We start from the raw sequence: 27,405 nt of genomic DNA, 5'->3' as shown, positions 1-27,405 counted from the left end.
GAAGTCTCTGAAGACTTTTAGCCAAAGCTTTAGAATGATCCATTTCTTCACCCAGCATATCATTGCTCTCATCTAGCATATTTTGAACTTTTTCCAAAGCTCTTTGTTGTTTAGTGGAAAGGGAACCAAGTTTGGTATAGATGGGTCCAAATTCATCACCATATTCATCATCACTGGACTCAGATAGGTAGCATTCAGTTACCTTGGCACCCTTTTCCATAAGGCATGGAGAGGAGGATGATAGTTCCGGATCGAAAGTCATAGCCTTGCGCGATTCCATGAAATCCTCAAACCACGGATCATGATCAGTTCGATGACCTTCATAGACCTCAGGGAGTCGGTCCCAGATGAGCTTCACATGGCTAAGATGCATAATGTTCCTGAACTGATTTTGCGACAAGCCGAAGCAGATGATGTCCTTCACCGTGAGGTTAAGTAGAGTTTACTTGCGAATATCACTAGCCTCCGCCATCTTACAGAGATCGGTAAGACCAATCTCAGTGACGGTCCATAGTTCGCTGTTCATCGCCATGAGGCGCTTCTTAATCATGGCCTTCCACTTGGCATAATCATGACCGTCAAAGATGGGGCATGTCACTGTCTTCATTCCTACGGTCGACATAACTAAAACTCCAGACAGTTAAACCAGAATCACACAGAACAATGGAGTATCTTGCTCTGATAGCAACTGAAAGTGTGTTGAGTCGACTAGAGGGGGGTGTATAGGCGATTTTTATGAATTCTTCACTTAGGAATTTCAGGGTGAGGAAATTCCTAAGCAAAGAACTACTTGCAGCGGAATAAGTACTCAGGTGCAAACATAACAGAGTAGTAGCACAATCATCATGAAGAAATGAATACAAGCACATAGTACAGTGATACGTCCATTCTGCATCATGCTTTTATATCGATATTTATTGCATTATGGGCTGTTATTACACATTATGTCACAATACTTATGCCTTTTCTCTCTTATTTTACAAGGTTTACATGAAGAGGGGAAATGCCGGCAGCTGGAATTCTGGGCTGGAAAAGGAGCAAATATTAGAGACCTATTCTGCACATCTCCAAAAATCCTGAAACTCCACATGAATTATTTTCAGAATATATAAAAAATATTGGGCGAAAGAAGTACCAGAGGGGGGCCACCCACCGTCCATGAGGGTGGGGGCGCGCCCTACCCTCTGGGCGCGCCCCTGCCTTGCGGGCCCCCTGATGGCCCTCCGATGCCCATCTCTGGCTATATGGAGTCTTTCGTCGAGGAAAAAACCATAAGCAAGCTTTAGGGAAGAATCTCCACCGCCATGAGGCGGAACCTTGGCGGAATCAATCTAGGGCTCCGGCGGAGCTGTTCTACCGGGGAAACTTCCTTCCGGGAGGGGGAAATCATCACCATAGTCATCACCAACGATCCTCTCATTGGGAGGGGGCCAATCTCCATCAACATCTTCACCAGCACCATCTCATCAAACCCTAGTTCATCTCTTGTATCCAATCTTTGTATCCAAACCTCAGATTGGTACCTGTGGGTTGCTAGTAGTGTTGATTACTCCTTGTAGTTGATGCTAGTTGGTTTACTTGGTGGAAGATCATATGTTCAGATCCATTATGCATATTAATACCCCTCTTATTATGAACTTGAATATGCTTTGTGAGTAGTTACGCTTGTTCCTGAGGACATGGGAGAAGTCTTGCTATAAGTAGTCATGTGAATTTTGGTAATCGTTCAATATTTTTATGAGATGTATGTTGTCTTTCCTCTAGTGGTGTCATGTGAACGTCGACTACATGACACTTCACCATTGTTTTGGCCTAGAGGAAGGCATTGGGAAGTAATAAGTAGACGATGGGTTGCTAGAGTGACAGAAGCTTAAACCCTAGTTTATGCGTTGCTTCGTAAGGGGCTGATTTGGATCCATATGTTTCATGCTATGGTTAGGTTTACCTTAATACTTCTGTTGTAGTTGCAGATGCTTGCAATAGGGTTTAATCATAAGTGGTATGCTTGTCCAAGGAAGGACAGTACCCAAGCATCGGTCCACCCACATATCAAATTATAAAAGTAACGAACACGAATCATATGAACATGATGAAAACTAGCTTGACGATAATTCCCATGTGTCCTCGAGAGCGCTTTCCTTTATATAAGAGTTTGTCTAGGATTGTCCTTTTCTACAAAAAGGATTGGGCCATCTTGCTGCACCTTATTTACTTTTATTACTTGTTTCCAGTTACAAATTACCTTATCACAAAACTATCTGTTACCGATAATTTCAGTGCTTGCAGAAAATACCTTGCTGAAAACCGCTAATCATTTCCTTCTTCTCCCCGTTGGGTTCGACACTCTTACTTATCGAAAAGGCTATGATAGATCCCCTACACTTGTGGTCATCAAGACTCTTTTCTGGCACCGTTGCCGGGGAGTGAAGCACCTTTGGTAGGTGGAATTTGGTAAGGAAAAATTTATATAGTGTGCTGAAATTTACTGTCACTTGTTACTATGGAACATAATCCTTTGAGGGGCTTGTTCGGGGTATCTTCACCCCGACCAGTAGAGAAAAGAGTTGCTCCTCAACCTAATGAACCTACTGAAAATGTTTACTTTGAAATTCCTTCAGGTATGATAGAGAAACTGCTAGCTAATCCTTTCACAGGTGATGGAACATTACATCCCGATTTGCACCTAATCTATGTGGATGAAGTTTGTGGATTATTTAAGCTTGCAGGTATGCCCGAGGATGTTGTCAAGAAGAAGGTCTTCCCTTTATCTTTGAAGGGAGAGGCATTGACATGGTTTAGGCTATGTGATGATATGGGATCATGGAACTACAACCAATTGAAATTGGAATTTCATTACAAGTTTTATCCTATGCATCTTGTTCATCGTGATCGTAATTACATATATATATATGGGCCTCGCGAAGGAGAAAGCATCGCTCAAGCTTGGGGGAGGATTAAGTCAATGTTATATTCGTGCCCCAATCATCAGCTCTCAAAAGAAATGATTATTCAAAATTTTCATGCTCGGCTTTCTCTCAATAATCGCTCCATGCTCGATACTTCTTGTACTGGTTCTTTTATGATGAAGACTATTGAATTCAAATGGGATTTATTGAAAAGAATTAAATGCAACTTTGGAGATTGGGATCCCGACGAAGGTAAGGAGTTAGGTATAACACCTAAGTTTGATTGTGTTAAATCTTTTATGGATACCGATGCTTTCCGTGAATTTAGCACTAAATATGGTCTTGACTCTGAGATAGTAGCTTCTTTCTGTGAATCCCTTGCTACTCATGTTGATCTCCCTAAGGAGAAGTGGTTTAAATATAATCCTCCCGTTGAAGTAAAAGTAGTTGCACCTATTAAAGTTGAAGAAAAGACTATCACTTATAATGATCCTGTTGTTCCTACTGCTTATATTGAGAAACCACTTTTCCCTGTTAGAATAAAGGATCATGCTAAAGCTTCAACTGTGGTTCGTAAGAGTAATACTAGAACACCTACACCCTCTGAGCAAATTAAAGTTTAACCTAGTGTTGCTATGGTTAAATATCTCTTGGCCGATAATATTGATGGGCATGTTATTTACTTCTGTAATGAAGCTGCTAGAATTGCTAGACCTGATACTAAAAATAAACATAGACCTGTCGTAGGCATGCCTGTTATTTCTGTTAAAATAGGAGATCATTGCTATCATGGCTTATGTGTTATGGGTGCTAGTGCGAGTGCAATACCTCATTCCTTATATAAAGAAATCATGCATGATATTGCACCTGCTGATTTAGAAGAAATTGATCTTACAATTAAGCTTGCCAATAGAGACACTATTTCACCAGTTGGGATTGTTAGAGATGTTGAAGTCTTGTGTGGGAAAGTTAAATATCTTGCTGATTTTCTTGTTCTTGGTTCCCCACAAGATGACTTTTGTCCCATTATATTCGGTAGACCCTTCTTGAATACTGTTAATGCTAAGATAGACTGCAATAAGGATATTGTTTCTATTGGTTTAGGGGATATGTCTCATGAGTTTAATTTTGCTAAGTTTCGTAGACAACCCCATGATAAAGAATTGCCTAGTAAAGATGAAATTATTGGTCTTTCTTCTATTGTCGTGCCTCCTAATGATCCTTTAGAGCAATATTTGCTAGACCTTGAAAATGATATGTTTATGAATGAAAGAAGGGAAATAGATGAATTATTCTTTAAACAGGGACCTATTTTGAAGCACAACTTCCATGTCAAAATCTTAGGGGATCCTCCTCCACCCAAGGGTGATCCCGTGTTTGAGCTTAAACCTTTACCTGATACTCTTAAATATGCTTATCTTGATGAGAAAGAGATATATCCTGTTATTATTAGTGCTAACCTTTTAGAGCATGAAGAAAAGAAATTATTGAAAACTCTGAAGAAGCACCGTATTGCTATTGGATATACTCTGGATGATCTTAAGGGCATTAGTCCCACTCTATGCCAGCACAAAATAAAACTGGAGAAAGATGCTAAACCGGTTGTTGATCACCAACGACTGTTAAATCCTAAGATGAAGGAAGTGGTAAGAAAAGAAATACTAAAGCTTCTAGAGGCAGGTATAATTTATCCCATTGTTGATAGTCAGTGGGTAAGTCCTGTCCATTGTGTCCCTAAGAAGGGAGGTATTATTGTTGTCCCTAATGATAAAGATGAATTGATCCCACAAAGAATTGTTACAGGTTATAGAATGGTAATTGATTTCCGTAAACTAAATAAAGCTACTAAAAAGGATCTTTACCCTTTACATTTTATTGATCAAATGCTAGAAAGATTGTCCAAACATACACATTTTTGCTTTCTAGATGGTTATTCTGGTTTCTCTCAAATACCTGTGTCAAAAGAGGATCAAGAAAAGACAACTTTTACTTTCCCTTTCGGTACCTTTGCTTATAGACGTATGCCTTTTGGTTTATGTAATGCACCTACTACCTTTCAAATATGTAGGACTTCTATATTCTCTGAATTTTGTGAAAAGATTGTTGAGGTTTTCATGGATGATTTCTCCGTTTACGGAACTTCTTTTGATGATTGCTTAAGCAACCTTGATCGAGTTTTGTAGATATGTGAAGAAACTAATCTTGTCTTGAATTGGTAGAAGTGTCACTTTATGGTTAATGAAGGTATTGTCTTGGGGCATAAAATTTCTGAAAGAGGTATTGAAGTTGATAAAGCTAAGGTTGATGCTATTGAAAATATGCCGTGTCCTAAGGACATTAAAGGTATAAGAAGTTTCCTTGGTCATGCCGGTTTTTATGGGAGGTTCATTAAGGACTTCTCTAAAATTTCTAGGTCTCTGACTAATCTATTACAAAAAGATGTTCCTTTTGTCTTTGATGATGACTGTGTAAAAGCATTTGAAATACTTAAGAAAGCTTTGGTTTCTGCACCTATTGTTCAACCTCCTGATTGGAATTTACAATTTGAAATTATGTGTGATGCTAGTGATTATGTTGTAGGGCTGTTCTAGGACAAAGAGTAGATAAGAGTAAATGTTATTCAATATGCTAGTAAAACTCTAGAGAGTGCTCAAAGAAATTATGCTACTACTGAAAAAGAATGTTTAGAAGTTGTGTTTGCTTGTGATAAGTTCAGACCTTATATTGTAGATTCTAAAGTAACTGTTCACACTAATCATGCTGCTATTAAATATCTTATGGAAAAGAAAGATGCTAAACCTAGACTTATTAGATGGGTTCTCTTGCTACAAAATTTGATTTGTATATTATTGATAGAAAGGGAGCTAAGAACCCCATTGCAGACAACTTGTCTAGGTTAGAGAATGTTCTTCATGACCCACTACCTATTGATGATAGCTTTCCTGATGAACAATTAGCTGTGATAAATGCTTCTCGTACTTCTCCATGGTATGCTGATTATGGTAATTATATTGTTGCTAAGTTTATATCACCTAGTTTCACATACCGGCAAAAGAAAAAGTTCTTCTATGATTTAAGACATTACTTCTGGGATGACCTGCATCTTTATAAAGAAGGAGTAGATGGTGTTATTAGACATTGTGTACCTGAGCATGAACATGAATAGATCCTATGCAAGTGTCACTCCGGGGCTTATGGAGGACACCACGCTGGGGATAGAACTACACATAAGGTATTGCAATCCGGTTTTTATTGGCCTACTCTTTTCAAGGATGCCCATAAGTTTGTCCTTTCCTGTGATGAATGTCAAAGAATTGGTAATATTAGTAGATGTCAATAAATGCCTATGAATTATTCACTTGTTATTGAACCATTGATGTTTGGGGCTTTGATTATATGGGACCGTTTCCTTCCTCTAATGGGTATACTCATATTTTAGTTGCTGTTGATTATGTTACTAAGTGGGTAGAAGCTATTCCAACTAGTAGTGCTGATCATAACACCTCTATTAAGATGCTTAAAGAAGTTATTTTTCCGAGGTTTGGAGTCCCTAGATACTTAATGACTGATGGTGGTTTGCATTTTATTCATGGTGCCTTTCATAAAATGCTTGCTAAGTATGATGTTAATCATAGAATTGCATCTCCCTATCACCCACAGTCTAGTGGTCAAGTAGAACTGAGCAATAGAGAGCTTAAAGTAATTTTTGCAAAATACTGTTAATAGATCTAGAAAGAATTGGTCCAAGAAACTTGATGATGCATTATGGGCCTATAGAACTGCATATAAGAATCCTATGGGTATTTCTCCGTATAAGATGGTTTATGGAAAAGCATGTCACTTACCTCTTGAATTAGAACATAAGGCATATTGGGCGATTAAAGAGCTCAACTATGACTTCAAACTTGCCGGTGAGAAGAGGCTTTTTGACATTAGCTCACTTGATGAATGGAGAACCCAGGCTTATGAGAATGCCATACTATTTAAAGAAAAAGTTAAAAGATGACATGATAAAAGGATACAAAAACGTGAGTTTAATGTAGGTGATTATGTATTGCTATACAACTCTCGTTTAAGATTTTTTGCAGGAAAACTCCTCTCTAAATGGGACGGTCCTTACATCATCGAGGAGGTCTATCATTCTGGTGCCATAAAAATCAACAACTTCGAAGGCACAAATCCGAGGGTGGTGAACGGTCAAAGAATCAAACATTATATCTCAGGTAATCCCATAAATGTTGAAACTAATGTTATTGAAGCCGTAACCCCGGAGGAATACATAAGGGACATTTTCCAGAACGTTTCAGACTCCGAAAAGGAATAGGTACGTGGTACGGTAAGTAAACCGACTACAAAACAGTTCTAATGGCAATTTTTCTCCGTTTTGGAATATTTAAGAAAATAGGAAAATAAGAAGTAGTCCGGGAAGGACACGAGGCGTCCACGAGAGTGGAGGGCGCGCCCTACCCCCCTGGGCACGCCCCCTGCCTTGTGGGCACCTCGTGTGCTCTCCGGACTCCGTTTGCTTGCACGATACTTCTTTTGGCCGGTAAAAATTCATTATATAATCTCCCGAAGGTTTTGACCACCGTATCACGCAAATATCCTCTGTCTTTGTTTCAAGTTGTTTCTGCTGCAGATATAGAGCAAGATGTCTTCTCAAGAGTCAGTCGGGCAGAGTCGGGTGTCTCATCCGACACCCGGGCCAAGAGCAAACAGCTATGCTGACCACTTTGGGTCATCAACTGAGGAAGAGATGGAGGCCGACTTGAAAAGGATAAATGCCATGGAGGAGGATGAAGAAGTTACTTCTCGTTTCAAAGCTGGATTCACTATGGGGGAACTACAGAGCTCAGTTATTCCAAACTCGGTCATCCCTTCCAATGTTAGATTTCTTTCTTATGAAAATATGAAAAAGAGTGTTACTTTTTCTCCTGCAGCTATGCAACATCCTTGGGTGAATGGAGCTTTAGCTGTCACGGGCAAGCTCCATAAGGAAATAATGGACCTAAAGCAGCAAGTCAATAAGCTCGAGGAAGAGAATCATATCCTAAGGGGCATCATCGCCAAGAATATCACATCACCACCCCTGAAGGAGACATAAGCACATGGGTATGGGCACTCCCCTTGGCAACTGCCAAGCTTGGGGGAGTGCCTTGGAATCGTATCACCATCACACTTTTATCTTTACTGTTTTTCTTAGTTCGATCCTTTTGGTAATATCTTGATCTAGTAGAATAAAGTTTTAGTATGATCTAGTTTTTAGTTTTGCTTTATGATCCTTCTATGTAATCGAGTTCGTGAGCTATATATAATAAAGATTAGTGTTGAGTCAAGGGCTTGATTATCTTGCTATGATCCTGAGGGTATAAAATAAAAGAGAAAAAATAAAAAGAAATAAAAAGATCATATGGATCTTATGGAGAGTAATGACTTAACATATAAAGAGTATGATAAATAAAAACTGTTGAGAGTTGACAAACATAGTTTTGGTCATCGTTGCAATTAATAGGAAGTAATAAATAAAGAGAGGTTTTCACATATAAATATACTATCTTGGACATCTTTTATGATTGTGAGCACTCATTAAAATATGGCATGCTAAAGAGTTGATGTTGGACAAGGAAGACAAAGTAATGGGTTATGCTTTCTTACAGCTGAGATAAATTATATTGTCATGGATCATCCAACATGTTGATCTTGCCTTTCCCTCTCTTGCTAGACAATTTCTTTGCACCAAGTAGAGATACTACTTGTGCTTACAAATATCCTTGAACCCAGTTTTTCTATGAGAGTCCACCATGTCTACCTAAGGATTGAGTAAGATCCTTCAAGTAAGTTGTCATCGTTGCAAGCAATAAAAATTTGTGCTCTAAATATGTATGATTTATTAGTGCGGAGAAAATAAGCTTTATATGATCTTGTGATGTGGAAGAAATAAAAGCGACAGACTGCATAATAAAGGTCCATATCACAAGTGGCAATATAAAGTGACATTATTTCGCATTAAAATTTTGTGCATCCAACCATAAAAGCACATGACAACCTCTGCTTCCCTCTGCAAAGGGCCTATCTTTTATTCTTGTCTTACACTTCATGCAAGAGTCATGGTGATCTTCACCTTTCCTTTTTACATTTTATCCTTTGGCAAGCACAATGTGTTGGAAAGATCTAGGTATATATATAGCTAATTGGATGTGAGTTTTCATGAATTATTATTGTTGACATTATCCTTGAGGTAAAAAGTTGGGTGGCAAAACTATAAGCCCCTATCTTTCTATGTGTCCGATTAAAACTTCATAACCATAAATATCGCGTGAGTGTTAGCAATTGTGAAAGACTAAATGATTGTTGAGTATGTGGACTTGCTGAGAAGCTCTTATATTGACTCTTTCTTGTGTTATGATAAATTGCAATTGCTTCAATGACTGAGATTATAGTTTGTTGGTTTTCAATGAAGTTTCTGATTCATACTAGAGTATGTGAATGAATTGTTACTTTAGCATAAGAGATCATATGACAATATATATACACATATATATATATATATATATATGTTGCTTTTCTAAGAATGATCATGATACCCTCATGTCCGTATTTTATTTTATCGACACCTCTATCTCTAAACATGTGGACATATTTTTTGATTTCGGCTTTCGCTTGAGGACAAGCAAGGACTAAGCTTGGGGGCGTTGGTACGTCCATTCTGCATCATGCTTTTATATCGATATTTATTGCATTATGGGCTATTATTACACATTATGTCACAATACTTATGCCTTTTCTCTCTTATTTTACAAGGTTTACATGAAGAGCGGGAATGCCGGCCGCTAGAATTCTAAGTTGGAAAAGGAGCAAATATTAGAGACCTATTCTGCACATCTCCAAAAGTCCTGAAACTCTGTGACGTCCCGAGACCGATGCGCCAGGTGTCTTCCAGTTATTCACTGTTGCTGCCTTGTCATTTGCTTGCGTGTCATGCATTTCATATCATGTCATCATGTGCATCGCATTTGCATACATGTTCATCTCATGCATCCGAGCATTTTCCCCGTTGTCTATTTTGCAATCCGGCGCTCCTATGTCCTCCGGTGTCCCCTTTTGCCTCTTTTCGTGTGCAGGTCTTAAACTTTCTCGAATTGGACCGAGACTTGCCAAGCGGCCTTGGTTCACTACCGGTAGACTGCCTGGCAAGTTTCGTGCCATTTGGACTTCGTCTGATACTCCAACGGTTAACCGAGGAACCGTATAGGCCTCATGTGTGTTGCAGCCCAACACCCTTCCAAAGTGGCCCAAAACCTACCTAAACCCCCTCCATACTCTCGGTCGTTCGATCACGATCGCGTGGCTGAAAACCGCACCTCATTTGGACTCTCCTAGCTCCCTCTACCTATAAATATGTGACTCCCCTCGAAATTTCGCGCAGTACAAACCCTAGATCTTCCCCTCTCCACCGCCGGACGAATTTCCCACCGACGGACATGTCCGCCGCCCTCGCCGCCGCAACGTGTCACCTCCTAGTTCGCTGAGGCGCCACGCCCCACATCGCCGCCGGCCCGCTAGGCCCGAGGCGGTCCCCCGAGGCCTAGTCGGCCGCCGCCTGCGCTCGTTCGACCCCACCGCCCGGGTCGCCTCGCGCCGCCTGGAAGCTCACCGGGGACCACCGCCTCCTCGCCGCGCCCCACGCCGGCCTCCTTCTCCAACCAGCGCGCCACCCGACGCCGGCCACCTCCGCGCCGTCACCGGCCACCGGTCGCCGGCTCCACCGCCGCCTCCTCTCCCGCCGCTCGACGCCGGTCGTCGCCGGCCACCGTAGCTTTCCCCGCACCGACGAGCGCACCGGCGAGCCCCTGCTTCCTCTACGACTTTGGCGACCCCGCATTGTTCCAGCGATCATCGAACTACGTGCCCGATCCAGATCCAGTGCTACAATGAAACCCTAGGGTTGACCTCATTTTTCCCCTAAGTCCCTAATATTTTTAGCATTCTTCATCATGTCATAACTTTGCATCCGTAACTCTGTTTTTCGCTTATAGCATATCAAATTGTTCGTCTCGATGTCCTCTTCATTTCATCACATTGCACCATGTTCATTTGAGTTCATCTTGATGCCCTAAATGCTGTTGCAAGAGTGCTATGTAATGTTAGTGTCTGTTTCTTAACAGATTATGGACATTTGTCATTTTTGCCATGTTTAATGTGTGACTCCTATGAACTTGAGCCCTACATGTGTTTTGTTTTATGCCATGCCATCTATATAGGGGTGTATGCCATGTATTTTTGTGATCAACGTGGTGACTAGCACAAGCATGCAAAGTAGCTCTCGTGATGTTGCTCATTTCAGGGACTTAGAATTCTTCCAAGTCCTTTTCCTGCTGTTATTTTTATGCCATGTATTCTTGTTGCTACAGAGTGATCCATGCCTTGTTTGAGTATGTTCAGTAAGGATGATTTTGAGATATTGTTATGTTCTATCCATCCATGTATTTGTTTGCAATTATGGAGTGCCCTAGCATGACTCAATCTTGCTCTACTTTTGCTATAAAATGTTCCTGGCAGATTGTTTACGTGTTAAGCAATTTTGCCGAGGTTGTTGTAGTTGATCTATGCATGCTATGAGAGTGTTCTTGCCATGGTTAGCTTATTGATCATGTATTCTTGCTGGGTGTATGCTTAGTTTGTCATGCAATGCCTTGTGGTGAGTGCATCGAGCTCGCAAACATGCCTTTGTAATTCTGTTTATGCCATGTCCAGTTTTCTGCTAAGTCTGAATCTGTTAACGAAACATGCTATGTTTACATGGGTGCCATCATATATTCTGATCCTTTTTGGCTTATGCTTAGTAAGGGACTTTTGTTATATGCTTTGAGTAGTTTCATGTCATGCCTTGATTTTCCATGATCTGATCCTGTAGCATGTTGTTATCTTGTTCTAAACATTGCCTCCTGATGTTAATTCCGGACATGCTGTTATTTTCACTAAGTCTATGAACGTGATATCTTTTGCACTTTTTCCATGCTTGTTTGAACCTGCTATTGAGTGATTTAGTCGTAGCTCAGTGTTCATCTTTTGTCAAACATCTTGAGTGGATCACTGCCATGTACTTTGTTGCTATGTTGGAGTGCAGTAGCTTAGTTTCTTGTTGCATTCTAGATGGCTTCGTGCTGTTAATCGCAGCTTAGTGCCATTATTGTTTTGCTTGCCATTTGCAAACCGTGCATCCGATTCCGGTGATCTTTATATCGTTTTCGACCGAAATAATCTCATCTTTCTAGCGGCACTCTTGGTTTGCCAAGTTGAGGCCTGATTCAATCTTTTCTTTCCGGAGCTCACATATGCATTGCTTATCACATCCCGCATATCATGCCATGTTTTGCATCATGTTGTTTACGCATTGCACCGTGGTTGATTCTTGTTTCCTTTGCTTGTGTTCTTGTCTTGGGTAGAGCCGGGAGACGAGTTCGTGTTCGAGGTACCCGTTGAGTACGTTTTCGAGGATCAAGCTTACGTCAACTCGGAGAACTTTGAAGGCAAGATGACCATACCCTCAAAATCACTTCTATCTTTGCTTGCTAGTTGCTCGCTCTTTTGTTATGCTTATGCTATGATACCTACCACTTGCTTATCATGCCTCCCATATTGCCATGTCAAACCTCTAACCCACCTTGTCCTAGCAAACCGTTGTTTGGCTATGTTACCGCTTTGCTCAGCCCCTATTATAGCGTTGCTAGTTGCAGGTGAAGATTGGAGTTTGTTCCATGTTGGAACGTGGGTATTGTTGGGATATCACAATATCTCTTATTTAAGTAATGCATCTATATACTTGGTAAAGGGAGGAAGGCTCGGCCTTATGCCTGGTGTTTTGTTCCACTCTTGCCGCCCTAGTTTCCTTCATACCGGTGTTATGTTCCTTGATTTTGTGTTCCTTACGCGGTTGGGTTATAATTGGAACCCCTTGACAGTTTGCCTTGAATAAAACTCCTCCAGCAAGGCCCAACCTTGGTTGTATCATTTGCCACCTAGCCTTTTTCTTTTCCCTTGGGTTTCCGGAGCCTAAGGGTCATCTTTATTTTAATCCCCCCGGCCAGTGCTTCTTTAAGTGTTGGTCCAACCTGAGCGATGTCCGGCGCTCCCTGGGCAACCACGGTCTATGCCAACCCGACGTCTGGCTCATCCGGTGTGCCCTGAGAACAAGATATGTGCATCTCCTATTGGGATTTGTCGGCACATTCAGGCGGCTTTGCTGGTCTTGTTTTACCATTGTCGAAATGTCTTGTAACCGGGATTCCAAGTCTGATCGAGTCATCCTGGGAGAAGGAATATCCTTCGTTGACCGTGAGAGCTTGTGATGGGCTAAGTTGGGACACCCCTGCAGGGTTTTGAACTTTTGAAAGTCGTGCCCGTGGTTATGGCAGATGGGAATTTGTTAATGTCCGGTTTTAGAGAACTTGACACTGAACTTAATTAAAATGCATCAACCGCGTGTGTAGCCGTGATGGTCTCTTCTCGACGGGGTCTGGAAAGTGAACATGGTGTTGGAGTTATGCTTGAACGTAAGTAGTTTCAGGATCACTTCTTGATCAATTTTAGTTCACGACTGTGCTTTGCCTTCTCTTCTTGTTCTCATTTGCGTAAGTTAGCCACCATATATGCTAGTGCTTGCTGTAGCTCCACCTCATACCTTATCCTACCCATAAGCTTAAATAGTCTTTATCGTGAGGGTGTGAGATTGCTGAGTTCCCATGACTCACAGATTACTTCCAAAACCAGTTGCAGGTGCCGATGATACCGTGCAGGTGATGCAACCGAGCTCAAGGAGGAGCTTGATGAAGATAGTGTTTGTTGTGTTGTTTTTGTTTCCAATTGATCGGTAGTGGAGCCCAGTCGGGACGATCGGGGATCTATTGCATTTGGGGTTGTCTTTATTTTGGTTCCGTAGTTGGACCTTGTCTGTATCAGGATGATGTAATGCTATATTTATGTATTGTGTGAAGTGGCGACTGTAAGCCAACTCTGTACCTCTTTCTTATTCAGTACATGGGATGTGTAAAGATTACCCCTCTTGCGACATTGCCTACAGTGCGGTTATGCCTCTAAGTCGTGCTCCGACACGTGGGAGATATAGCCGCATCGTGGGTGTTACAAACTCCAAGGGAATTATTTTTAGAATATATAAAAAATATTGGGCGAAGAAGTACTAGAGGGGGGCCACCCATCGTCCACGAGGGTGGGGGCACGCCCTACCCCCCCCCCTAGGCGCGCCCCCTGCCTTGTGGGCCCCCTGGTGGCCCTCTGATGCCCATATTTGGCTATATGGAGTCTTTCATTGAGGAAAAAATCATAAGCAAACTTTCGGGAAGAAACTCCGCTGCCACGAGGCGGAACCTTGGCGTAACCAATCTACGGCTCCGGCGGAGCTGTTCTGCCAGGGAAACTTCCCTCCGGAGGGGGAAATCATCACCATCGTCAACACCAACGATCCTCTCATTGGGAGGGGGCCAATCTCCATCAACATCTTCACCAGCACCATCTCATCTCAAACCCTAGTTCATCTCTTGTATCCAATCTTTGTATCCAAACCTCAGATTGGTACCTGTGGGTTGCTAGTAGTGTTGATTACTCCTTGTAGTTGATGCTAGTAGGTTTACTTGGTGGAAGATCATATGTTCAGATCCATTATGCATATTAATACCCCTATGATTATGAACATTAATATGCTTTGTTGGTAGTTACATTTGTTCCTGAGGACATGGGAGAAGTCTTGCTATAAGTAGTCATGTGAATTTGGTATTCGTTTGATATTTTGATGAGATGTATGTTTTCTTTCCTCTAGTGGTGTCATGTGAACGTCGACTACATGACACTTCACCATTGTTTGGGCCTAGTGGAAGGCATTGGGAAGTAATAAGTAGATGATGGGTTGCTAGAGTGACAGAAGCTTAAACCCTAGTTTATGTGTTGCTTCGTAAGGGGCTGATTTGGATCCATATGTTTCATGCTATGGTTAGGTTTGCCTTAATACTTCTGTTGTAGTTGCAGATGCTTTCAATAGGGGTTAATCATAAGTGGAATGCTTGTCCGAGGAAGGACAGTACCCAAGCACCGGTCCACCCACATATCAAATTATCAAAGTACCAAACGCGAATCATATGAACATGATGAAAACTAGCTTGACGATAATTCCCATGTGTCCTCGGGAGCGCTTTCCTTTATATAAGAGTTTGTCTAGGATTGTCCTTTGCTACAAAAAGGATTGGGCCATCTTGCTGCACCTTATTACTTTTATTACTTGTTACCCATTACAAATTACCTTATCACAAAACTATCGGTTACCGATAATTTCAGTGCTGGCAGAAAATACCTTGCTGAAGACCACGTATCATTTCCTTCTACTCCTCGTTAGGTTCGACACTCTTACTTATCGAAAAGGCTAAGATAGATCCCCTACACTTGTGGGTCATCATACAGAAAGCGTAAACACATGATAAGTAGGCTGAAGACAAACTGACTGAAGAAATTGAACTGAGGAACTTGAGAAAGTCTTCAGTCCAAGTCTTCAAATAGTAGTGATCAAGTACATAACACAGTAATGGGGAAATGAAAGGGTTGAGGAAATAGAACTAGTTAGCTCGGTGAAGACAATGATTTGGTAGACCAGTTCCAACTGTTGTGACAGTCGTACATCTGGTTGGAGCGGCTAGGTATTTAAACATGAGGACACACAGTCCTCACCGTATTATCCTTGAACTAAGGTCACACAGACCTCATCCAATCACTCGTGGTAAGTCTTCAGGTGACTTCCAAAACTTCACAGACTCGGTCACTCGGCGATCCACAATTTCCTCTTGGATGCTCTATACCATGATGCCTAAATGTCTGGAGGATGCATAGTCCTCAAAGGTAACAAGCGTCGGTTCTGCACATGAACAATCTCTTCAGTGATGCTCAATCACTTTGGGTTTGTAGGTGTTTGGTTTGGGTTTTGGGTTTTTCCTCACTTGATGATTTTCACTCAAAGTCCTCGGAGGATGGGATGCTCTCAATGACAAGTGTCAGTTTCTCGCGGAGCAGCCAACTAGCTAGTGGTTGTAGGGGGCGGCTATTTATAGCCTCGGGAGCAGCCCGACATGATAAGATATAAATGCCCTTCAATGATATGATTGTTAGGTGGATAAGATATTTTGGGACAGCTGTAGCATAGCACGGCAACGGTCAGAAATTTGAGGATCAAGTTCCTCAGGGCTATCATGTTCCTCACTTGTAGGCAATCCGCACTGGTGAATTCCTAACTCCTCAATTAGAACAAATTCCTCAGAGACCAGAAGAACTTCATCTCTGTCACTAAAGAAATTGACTGAACTGTATGAGATTTCCAATGGCTTCACTCGAAGGGATTGGTAGGTGTAGGATTTTGAGTTGAGCATCACTTGGAAACTTTTCCTTAGGTTTTCCTCGACCCCCTTTAACAGTACGGTGTTTCCTATGACTCAAGAATAAGAAAATGAAACTACGAAAACAAAAGTCTTCATGCTTCATATTCCTCGCATGAATATCAAGTCTTCATGGCCACACCAATTTCTTCACTTTCAAAGTCTTCAGAAATCCAAAGTCTTAAGTTGAAGACATTCATTTTTAGGGGTCAACTTTCTCTGTAAATATCAAACTCCTCATAGACTTATAGACCCGTGTACATTGACGAACACATTAGTCCCTTAACCTATAAGTCTTCAATACACCAAAATCACTAAGGGGCACTAGATGCACTTACACTATTCCGTAGGTGACAATATTCCGGACCCTTATGAGCCGCCGAGCAGGGATACTATTTTTATGGCTGGTACGCAACCAATGGTAAATTCATCAACGACTGCGGCTATGACATCCAGCTCAATTGCTGCTACGACAGCTTGGGCGAGCGGTTCAGTTCGGCCGCCGACTCAAGTTTTATCTGATCTCTTGGGCACCTTGACGACTCTATTAGCCACAAAGGTGACTCCAACATATCAAGCAGAAAATAATGCAGAAATTGCAAAGGTGTGAGATGAGGTGGCCAAAGCCTAAGAAGATCTTAATGCAGAGAACGGTAGGATGCCGACAGAGCGAGCTTTGATGGAGGTCGAGTCACAACGGATAAGGGCAGAAGCTTTTTGTCTGAGTCTAGATCAGAATGCGTCCAATGCTCCTCTTTGAAGGAGGCACCAAAGCTGGCTACCTTCGCAGTTTGAGGGAGGGAATCTTTTTAGCACACCTGGGGCAGCAGCGAGTAACCCGCCCGGTGTAACCCGGGTTGCTGAGGTGCTAGGAACCGGAGCGGCAGCCCAGCCTCGGTTGCCAGACCCGCCTCGTAGGGATCTGACCCCACCTCAATGGGTTCCAACACCCTCTATCCATTATTCTAACCCAGTGGATAACATGATAGCAGCGGCTACACGGCTGGCAGCTATCCCGATCGAAGTTGAGTCTGTAGCTGCGATAGGGACCGGGAACGCTGTGGAGCTTCTTTAGACGGGTGTGGCACAGTAGGCGGCTTATTCATACATCCGTGAGTGTGTTCACTCAACTCCCCGCCCAGGTCAAAGCTATAGCCGGCGCATTGAGTCGTCGGCGGTTTATAGCAGTGCGCGGCGTCGTAACCTGCCTCATAATGATGACCTGCCCCGTGGACCTAACCCGACCCGAGATGACAATATGCTGAACAATGCTCATGCCCTTGTGGATCAGGCTAGAGCCCATTGTGAGGCGGAATTGGTGGCTCAATTGGGGTCTCATCAGCAATTTCTAGTAAACCCTTCGGCATCTGTTGAAGCTGGGACAACTTCCAGGACAGTTGGTGTGCCTTGTCTGGTATTGGCTCTACACAATGAACCCCAAGGATTTTAAGGGACCTCATAAGGTGCCTAATTACTGAACTGATCTTTCTCTCGAGGCTTGGATTGAGAGCTATGAGCTAGCTATGAAGATGCTAGATGTTAATGATGTTGTATGTGCTAAGTAGTTCACCATGATGTTGGATGGACCTGCTCGAACATGGTTGAAAGGATTACCCGCCAATTCCATCAATTCATGGGCTGAGTTAAAGGCGCATTTCATTCAGAACTTTAAGGGAACGTGTAAGCAGCCTCTGACGATTACTGATCCAGACAACTGTGTGCAGCGGGAGGATGAGTCAGCCCACTATTGGGTCCGCTGGGTCTCAGCTATTATCCATTCATCAGATAGCAATGCGGCAGGTTCAGCTGTTCTGGTCTTGGAGAAGAATTGTCATTTTACCCCCCTTAAGTAGAAGCTTGGGCGGCTTAAGCGTCATTGCAGTGACATGGGAGAGCTCATGGCGGCTCTCATCAAGTATGTCGACTCAGACACCACTAAATTCCCCGGATCTGATGATGAAAAATCCAATAAGGGGAAGAAGAGTGGCAACATAGAGGGTCACTATTAGAACATGATGGGGCATAATGGTAACAACCAGGGTAACGGTGGCAAGCGCAGACAGCCCGATGGCGGGTCCGATCTTGTAGCTAACACCAACACTGGATATAAAAACCAGCGTCGTAACGGCAATGGTAAGCAGGCCTTTGGAGGGGGAAAATTTAATATTGGGGCGATGATGAATGAGCCTTGCCCAAAACACATCCTGCCCAATAAATCGGTGGCTCATGCTTGGAAGGATTGTTTTATCATTCGAGAGTACAAGAATTCCAACATTAATCAGAATCATGGTAATAATAATGGCCCACCTGGCGGGTCAGGATCCGGTTCACAGGGGTCCGGTTGTGGTGGTGGCGGCTCAAATTCTGGGTATGAAGGACATGGCAACCAAGGTGGTTATAACCAACACTCTAGTCAGGGTAACCAACAACATCAGTCAGGATATCAGAGTAATCCAAAGCAGCTTAATAGTGGCCAGTATCATGTTTTCACCATGAGTCTTTGCAAGCAAGATCAGAAGGTTCATAAACGCATGGTCAGTGCAATTGTGCCGGCGGTACCTTAATACTTGCGGTGGTCAGAGCAACCAATCACATGGAGTTGAGAGGATCACCCGCCCAGGGTTGACAATCCGGGTCACCTAGCGTTGGTGGTAGCCCCTCAGGTTGGGAGTTATAAATTCACTAAAATTCTCATGGATGGTGGCAGGAGCATCAATATCCTTTACTATGATACCTTTCGCCATATGAATTTAACTGATAAGGAGCTTCAGCCGTCTTCTACAATTTTTCATGGTGTGGTACCTGGTAAGTCGGCATATGATACGTCTCCAACATATCTCTAATTTATGAAGTATGCATGCCATGTTTACAACAATTTTATATGGTTTTGGTATGATTTGCATGGAACTAACCCGGACTGGCGATGTTTTCAGCAGAACTACCGTGGCGTTGTTTTTTGTGCAGAAATGAAAGTTCTCCAATGATCTGAAACTTTTTGACGATCTTTTTTGGAACAAAAGAAACCCCCGAAGCTCCGTGGGAGGGCCAGAGGAGCCACGAGGAGGGCACAACCCACCAGGGCATGCCTGGTGGGCCTGGCTTGCCCCGGTGGGTTGTGCCCACCTCAAGGCCCATCTTAGCATGAAACCAATGCCAAAAAATCCTATAAATAGAGAAACCATCAGGGGTTAACCTAGATCAGAAGTTCCATTGCCGCAAGGCTCTATAGCCACCGAAAACCAAGCTAGACCCTTTCCGACACCCTGCCGAAGGGTGGAATCATCACCGGTCGCCATCTTGATCATCCCGGCGGCCACCACGATGAGGAGGGAGTAGTCCACCATCGGGGCTGAGGGTTTGTACCAGTAGCTATGTGTTTAATCTCTCTCTCTCTCTCTCTTGTGTTCTTGAGATGTCACGATCTTGATGTATCGCGGGCTTTGTTAATATAGTCAGATCATATGGTGTTTTCCCCTCTCGATCTTGTTGTGATGAATTGAGTTTTTCCCTTTGAGATTTTGTTGTTATCAGATTGAATACTTTATGGATTTGAGAATATTTGATATATGTCTTGAAATTGAATACTTGTGGTGACAGTGGGGTATCGTATTGATTCACTTGATACATGTTTTTGCAATCAACTTGCGGATTCCCAATGTGGCATTGGGGTATTCTATGTATAAGAGTTGATGCGCGTTCTTGTCTTTGTTTCTCCGGTAGAAATCGTGGGGCACTCTTTGAAGTTCTTTGTGTTGGATTGAATATTATGAATCTGAATTTGCTTTGGTGTTATTTTAGTATGAACTCTTGGTTAGATCGATCGGAAAGAATAGCTTCGTGTTATTTTAGTACGAACTCTAGGATAGATTGATCGGAAAGAATAGCTTTGAGGTGGTTTCTTAGCCTACAAACAATTCCGTCTTATGTTCTCCGCTAGATAGGAACTTTGGAGTGATTCTGTGTTGCACGTTGAGGGATGGTTATATGATCCAATTATATTAGCACTGTTGAGAGATTGCACTAGTGAAAGTACGGACCCTAGGCCTTGTTTTTAAGCATTGCAATAATGTTTTTGTACCCATTTCCTATTTGCTACCTTGCTGTTTTTATTTATTCAGATTGTAAAAATATATTTCTACCATCAATATTACACTTTTATCACCATCTCTTCACCAAACTAGTGCACCTATACAATTTGCCATTGTATTGGGTGTGTTGGGGACACAAGAGATTTCTTGTATTTGGTTGTAGGGTTGTTTGAGAGAGACCATCTTCATCCTACACTTCCCACGGATTGATAAACCTTAGGTCATCCACTTGAGGGAAAATTGCTACTGTCCTACAAAACTCTGCGCTTGGAGGCCCAACATGAGTCTACAAGAATAAAGTTGTGTAGTAGACATCAAGCTCTTTTCTGGCGTCGTTGCCGGGGAGGTGAGTGCTTGAAGGTATATCTTTAGATCTTGCAATTGAATCTTTTAGTTTCTTGTTTTATCACTAGTTCGGTTTATAAAAGAAAACTACAAAAAATATTGAATTGTGATTGCACCATGTTATTCATCTTTATAATGTATTTCGTGAAAATGATGGAAAGGAAAATTGTGCTCAATTGGTAGAAGAAGAATTCAATAGAATGTTTGGTATAAATGATGAGCATGATTGCAATGTTGTTAGTATGAATTCTTTGAATATCCATGATGCTAATGATATGCAAAGCCATAATCTTGGGGATGCTATGTTTGATGAAGATGATACTTTTAGTCCCCGAAGATTTGATGTGCAAATTTTTTATAATGATTACATGCCTCCTATTTGTGATGATTATAATGATCAAAGTGGATTTGGAGAGGTCATGACTTTATTTAGTGATGAATCCACCATTTTGGATGAGGCTTCAATTGACTATAATAACAAAGTTGCTATCTATGATGATTATTGTAGCGACCCGACCCGAATGGGTCAAGTCTCTGTGCTTAAGTGCCATCCCTGGATCAGTATGCTGACACACATAGTACTCGAGGATTTATAACAGAGGTAAATCACATGTAAAAGTAACGTAAATACTATTACCTCAAATCCAAAATAGCGGAAGTAACAAGGTTGTGGATTCCCATCAACACCAACGGCAAAGTTGAGTGTAGAAATCGTAACCCTAACGTATCACTTACTCGTCATAAGAAACCTGCAACATGAGACGTTGCAGCCCGAAACGGGTCAGTACATTGAATGAACTGGCAAATTCACACCATAGAGAAAATGATGGACAATGGCTATCACTATATGCATATATGGCTGGTGGAAAAGCACTATGGTTATAATGTTTTTGCGTAAAGCCAATTTTTCCCTACTGCAAAGGAATAAATTTTATTTAACTATCATGGTGGTTGTTGAACATTGAGAATGGTTGACAGCATTCTCAATCCCAATTAAGTAACATCATTAAACCCAACAATATTCATTTAAAGTAACGTGATGAGATCATAGGATAATCCAAGAACTAGATACTCAAGATGTCCATAACCGGGGACACGGCTAATCATGATTAGTTTGTACACTCTGCAGAGGTTTGCGCACTTTTCCCCGCAAGACTCGATCTCCTCCGTTGGTTTCCTCGCACTACATGGTGTTTGAGAAATGGATGACCGAGACATAGCCTTTCAGAAGCGCTAGCACCTTACGTTGGATAGACCGGCACACCTACTTTCCCCTACATCTGCTAGTCTACCCTGTAAGAGTTCGCACGACTTCATCAACTATGCCAGAGCCCATAATGGCTTGTGGCTGCACACGGAAGTTTCTAGTATGAATAATCTCATGATCCCTTTGAGCCTGGGTGGCGGACCGTAGGATGATCACACGGTATATCCCCGGGATCTCCTAGGACAACACTGGTATATCCCCAGGAGTCCGGGCAAGTCCACTAGTATATCCCCAGGGTGCCCCTAGCAATCCACCCAGATGTGTATTCAAGTTGCCACCTTAAGTTGAACCATTAAATAACAATCTCACATCTGTCATGGATTTCACTCATACCCAAACCACGTCTACGAGCATAGCATGGCAATATAAGCATAACGTAATAGTAACTCCCAAGGGTTTGATAATAAATAGATAATAGGTACTACCTCATCTACTTCCCATCCCACAGTTTAATTAGATCCTAATCATGCAATGTGTGAAGATTGATCTAATGCAAAAAAACTGGGTATGGAAGGGGATATGATCAAAGTGTGAACTTGCCTGCAATGTTGATGCAGATGATTTGCACTCAAAACTCTTGATAGTTCTACTCGTCACACTCCGGTCAATCTATCGTAAGCAAGCAATAGTAACCACACATAAGCAATCACTCAAAAGATCAAAAAGAACGAAGAAGACGATTCGGAAACATCAAAACCAAGCAAATAACTCTTGCAACATAAAACAATTTCTAACAGTACCAAAATTATGTGAATTTGGCCTTATTAGAATGTTTAGGTCAAGAGCTTCGATTTGCAAAAAGAATCAACTCAAACGGAGCTACGAAACTCAAGTTATGATCAAACGAAGTTTGAATTCAAATCTGATCTAATTCAAATTTTAAAATTTTCAAAAACATGTTTGAGTTGGATTAATGGATAGAGGGGTTCATAACGAAGACGTGGGCGTTGGTTTCGTTGGATTTGGATAAACGGGTAAGAAGTTGTGCTCGTTTGAAAACTAGGGGCCAATCTGTAAATAATTATATTCACGGATAGGTCCTTGACGTAAACTAAGCAGAAAAAGAAAAAAAAACCTACTGAGCGAATGCTCACTTTCTAACTCTAACCAGCGAACGTTCTCTAAAAAAAATGAAACAAAAAAACAGAAAGATCTGGATCGTTGGATCCAGATCCAACGGACGGGAGGCGGCGGTTACCGCGGCGAGCACCGGAGTCGGGGAGGACGACGGCGGCGGCTCCGGGCGTCGCGGGAGGCAGCGAAGAGCACGGGGAGGGGCGGCGTGGAGCGGCAGTTGCAGTGGTGGCGTCGGCGGCGGTCAAGGGTGGCGGTGGAGCGCGGGACGAGGTGACGGATCTCCGGCGGAGCTCGCAACTCCGGCGGCGGAGTGCGGCGGCTAAGGGAGAGGAGAGAAAAGGGGATCGGGGTCCCGGGGCTCGGATTTATAGGGGGGGAGGGGCGGCGAGAAGCTTGGAGGAGGGGCAAGGGGAGGCGTGCCCGGCCGGGACTCGACGGCGACGGCGGAGTCGGCCACGCTCGGGACTTCGTCACGCGGCGGCGGTTGGAAGCTGGGTCGCGGCCTGGCGAGATGCTGGGCCGGCCCAGTCGGTGAGGCTGAACAGTTTTTTTAACCCCATTTTTTCAAAGACAAACAAAAAGAAATAAAACAAAAGAAATAAAAATAGTAAATAGGCATATAATATATCAAAATTTTCAGAAAAAGATTTTCTACGACATGAACATTTTTCTTGCATTAAATAAAATACACATAAATTCTAATATTTCAAACAGTGCTACTGGTCTATTAAAATCCAACAACAATCATTTTAAAAATACCAAAATGGTTTCAAATAAATTTTTCTCCAATTTTCTAATGTAGGGAATCATGTTACCCTATTTTCCATGTACTTTATTTTTGAAAAATAATTTGAATATAACTGAAATAACCCAAATTGAAAAAAATAAATTCAAAAAAAACTTTGAATTTAACTCTTTGAAACTCCCAACTCATATTTCATATAATTTGAAGAAGTCATTTTATCTTCTCTCATGAAAATCATTGAGTTGCATAAAGTTTCAGAATTAGAAATATTTCCAAATGAAATTCAATTGTTTTCAAATACCCTTTCATTTAATTTAAAAGGAAGAAGTCATATCATCTTTGCTCAAGGGTTTTGTATTTGAAAAGAATTTGAATTCATGGAGATCAGAAAGCAAATATGAAAGTTTGGGAAAGTCCTTTTATTCCCTCTCATTTAACTTTCAAAAAGTTTCGAATTTCACTCACTTTCAGTCAATCAATCAAACAATCCATCAAGCCTATCTTTTTATTATAACATTCCAAAATTTAGAATTTTGGGATGTTACAAACCTACCACCCTTAAAATGAATCTCGTCCTCGAGATTCGGAGAGGCTAGCAAGAAAAGGTTAGGGTTTGGGGGTCTCCTCAAATTCCATCAATCATCACCGGGGTCTGGGGTGCTACCACCCTTAGAAACATGGTTACGGTCCCATCAATACTCATATACTCCATCCTTATTCTTGACGGGGCCGGTCTTCTCAGATTCTCGGCCAATTCCTTCCTGGGCTCTTCCAGTAGTGGCATAACCTTTTCCTCATTTCTTCTGCCCTTTCCTCTTGGTAAGGTTATTTCGAGATTGGGTCTTCTTAGCTGACCGGTCTAGCGCCAATTCTAAACAACTATCGATATCTCATGGTGGTCAACCATTTATGGTTTCTCCTGCAGGAAATGGGTCTGGGTGATCCTCACCGTATAACCTACGGTTGGCAAAGCTGCCTTGTACAAGGGAAAAATACCTGTACCATTCTAAGGCTTAAACAAGGTTTTGATCGTCGTCTCTCCACTATAGGTAAGTCACTCATATTTACCATCCCATATAGCAAGGCGAATAATAAGAGTAAGTCGGTATGGTGATCAATCCATCCCGCACCCAAATCATTACCTTGTATACGGTTTAGCGAATCTCGCATTCTAACACTCGGTCATCCTCACAAGCATTGCAGAATTTCTCTTGTCGACGAACTAAGTTCGGATGATTCCATGGATTCTGCAAGCCAAACAAACATCTATCGTTCCTTCATAACTCTCAGGTTTTGCGTTACTCCTATAAAATTGTCTGCCGATAAAATGTCGTATCTTCCTCCAGGGTTTTTCATTCAGCAAGAATGTGCTTGCTTCTTGGCAGGTCTTGGGGCCTGTGGGTTATGGCCCATCTCATCACTTGTAGACCTGGAACTCATCATCGGGGCAACTGATCGTTATTCCAACATCCAACTTCCTAGTATTCTTAAATCCATCCAATTGTACTGTCTTCCTTCCTTCTATTGGCACCAAACTAGGACATGATTACTCAGACTCATCATGGAGTTTCCATTGATCCATATTTCTGACATCATACCTCCTTTATATCCAATAGTAATTCATCTCTTCATCCTCGTGGGATATCCCTCATATCGGGGTAAAAACTTATACTTATCGAGTCCATATTCCACTTCGTGGAACATCGTTATCCTTTCCAGGGTCAAGCATCCTTACAGGGAAATATTGGCCATCTCTGCATGGCACTCTTCAACTGAGAAACATGAATCACTTCATCAACTCCTGACAGTCCTTTGGGCGACTCTAACTTGTTGGCCACTTCTCTCATACGCTCCAAAACTCTGTATGTCCTACAGTTCTTGGGGCAATTTTTTTAACTCCAAATCGTTTAACTCCTCGCAGAGGGGTCACACGAAGACATGCTCTGTCTCCAATTTCATAGACTACCTCCTTGCGTTTTAAGTCTGCGTAACTCTTCTGCTTGGACTGAGCTACCTTCAGTCTATCTCGAATCAACTTAACACTCTCTTCTGACTCCTTGATCATGCTTGGTCCAAACAACTGACGTCTCCAACTTCATCCCACATACTCTTGGGGCATCACACATATCGAGACAAAACTCGTATTCATTTTTGTCCGAAATCCACTCAGTGGAGTATCCTTATCCTTTCCAGGGGTCAACGGTTCTTACAGGGTTCTACCACCCTTAAAATGCTCCAATATTCCATAGACCGTACTTCTCATATCCTCGAAAACGGTCAACATCTTTCCCCATAGAGTAACTCATAAAATCCAAATCAGTACCAACACTGCTAACTTTATTAATTCTCAAATCATTACAATCTCCTGTTTTTCCATTACATGCCTCAACTCAACACCTCAATTTAAAAGAAAATGTTCTCACTTCTACTACTCCATTTCTTTTGTTGCAAACTCAACTATCTAGCACAAGTTTCCTTCTCATTGGGGCATTCTCTGGCAAAGTGCCCTGCTCCATTACAACTAAAACATATTACTACTGACAGGTTTCGAGGTTTCCTTGTGATTTCGTAGCCTACTTGGGTCCTTGGCTTCCTTTTTGGGCAATTGTTGAGGTAGTGCCCTGACTCCTTGCACTTATAACAGGTGACATGACTCAGATCCTTCCTGGAATCCAATCTACTTCTATTTCTGGACTTTTCCATTCCCATCAGAGCTTCTATTTCCAGTGGGTCATACTCTACTTCCTCTATCGGAAATTCTACTAAATCCCCATTCAAACAATTCTGGGAGATGTGTCCTTCTTCTCCACATGAATAGCAAGACTTAGTGCAGGGTTTACTCGGGTCTTCTTTAGATGTGTCCTCCATCTCTTCCTTCATCACAACTTCTTCTAAAATTTCCATGAGGGCTCGTTTCATTACTTCTTTCTTCTGTTGGATGGTTCGTTGTACCATGGGGTAAATGTGACACTGAGCAGGATAGTGGGTAGTCCCTTCACACAAGAAACAAGTAATCTTCCTAGTTGGGCATTCTTCAGCTGGGTGACTTCCTTCACAATTAGGGCATTCATCCTTTTGTTCTTTATGGTTGTGTCCTATTTCTCCACAAAGCTTGCATGCATAAGTTTTTTTCATATCCTTTCCATAAGGCTTCAATTTCTGGGACACAAACTGAGACTTTAGCAAAGTCAACTTAAATTCTTTCCAAGTGGTTACTCCTTGCCATCCATTGATGGTTTGGTACATCCTCCACCAAGTAGCAGCACCTCTTTCAAAGCATTGAAGAGCATGCTGGGCCATATCCTTTCCGACTATAGGGTTGTTCTCCATATGGTCCTCCATGTTCTGAATCCATCGGTCTGTCTCCAATTGACTCATTGGTCCCAAAAATACAAGCTCATATCCATTCATCCTCTATTGGGTCCAAGGTTTTGGGGTGAGATAAGAGGGATAGAGAGGGATACACACAATGCAAACAACAATTTTTGAAAAGACAGATTTTATTGTGGCTGTCGAGAAAAACATCAAACAAATGACAGCTTACAAT

Source organism: Triticum aestivum, chromosome 5A (genome assembly GCF_018294505.1).
Source record: "Triticum aestivum cultivar Chinese Spring chromosome 5A, IWGSC CS RefSeq v2.1, whole genome shotgun sequence".
Lineage (NCBI taxonomy): Eukaryota > Viridiplantae > Streptophyta > Magnoliopsida > Poales > Poaceae > Triticum > Triticum aestivum.
The sequence above is the reverse complement of the archived record's forward strand: the minus strand, read 5'-3'. Positions refer to the sequence as shown.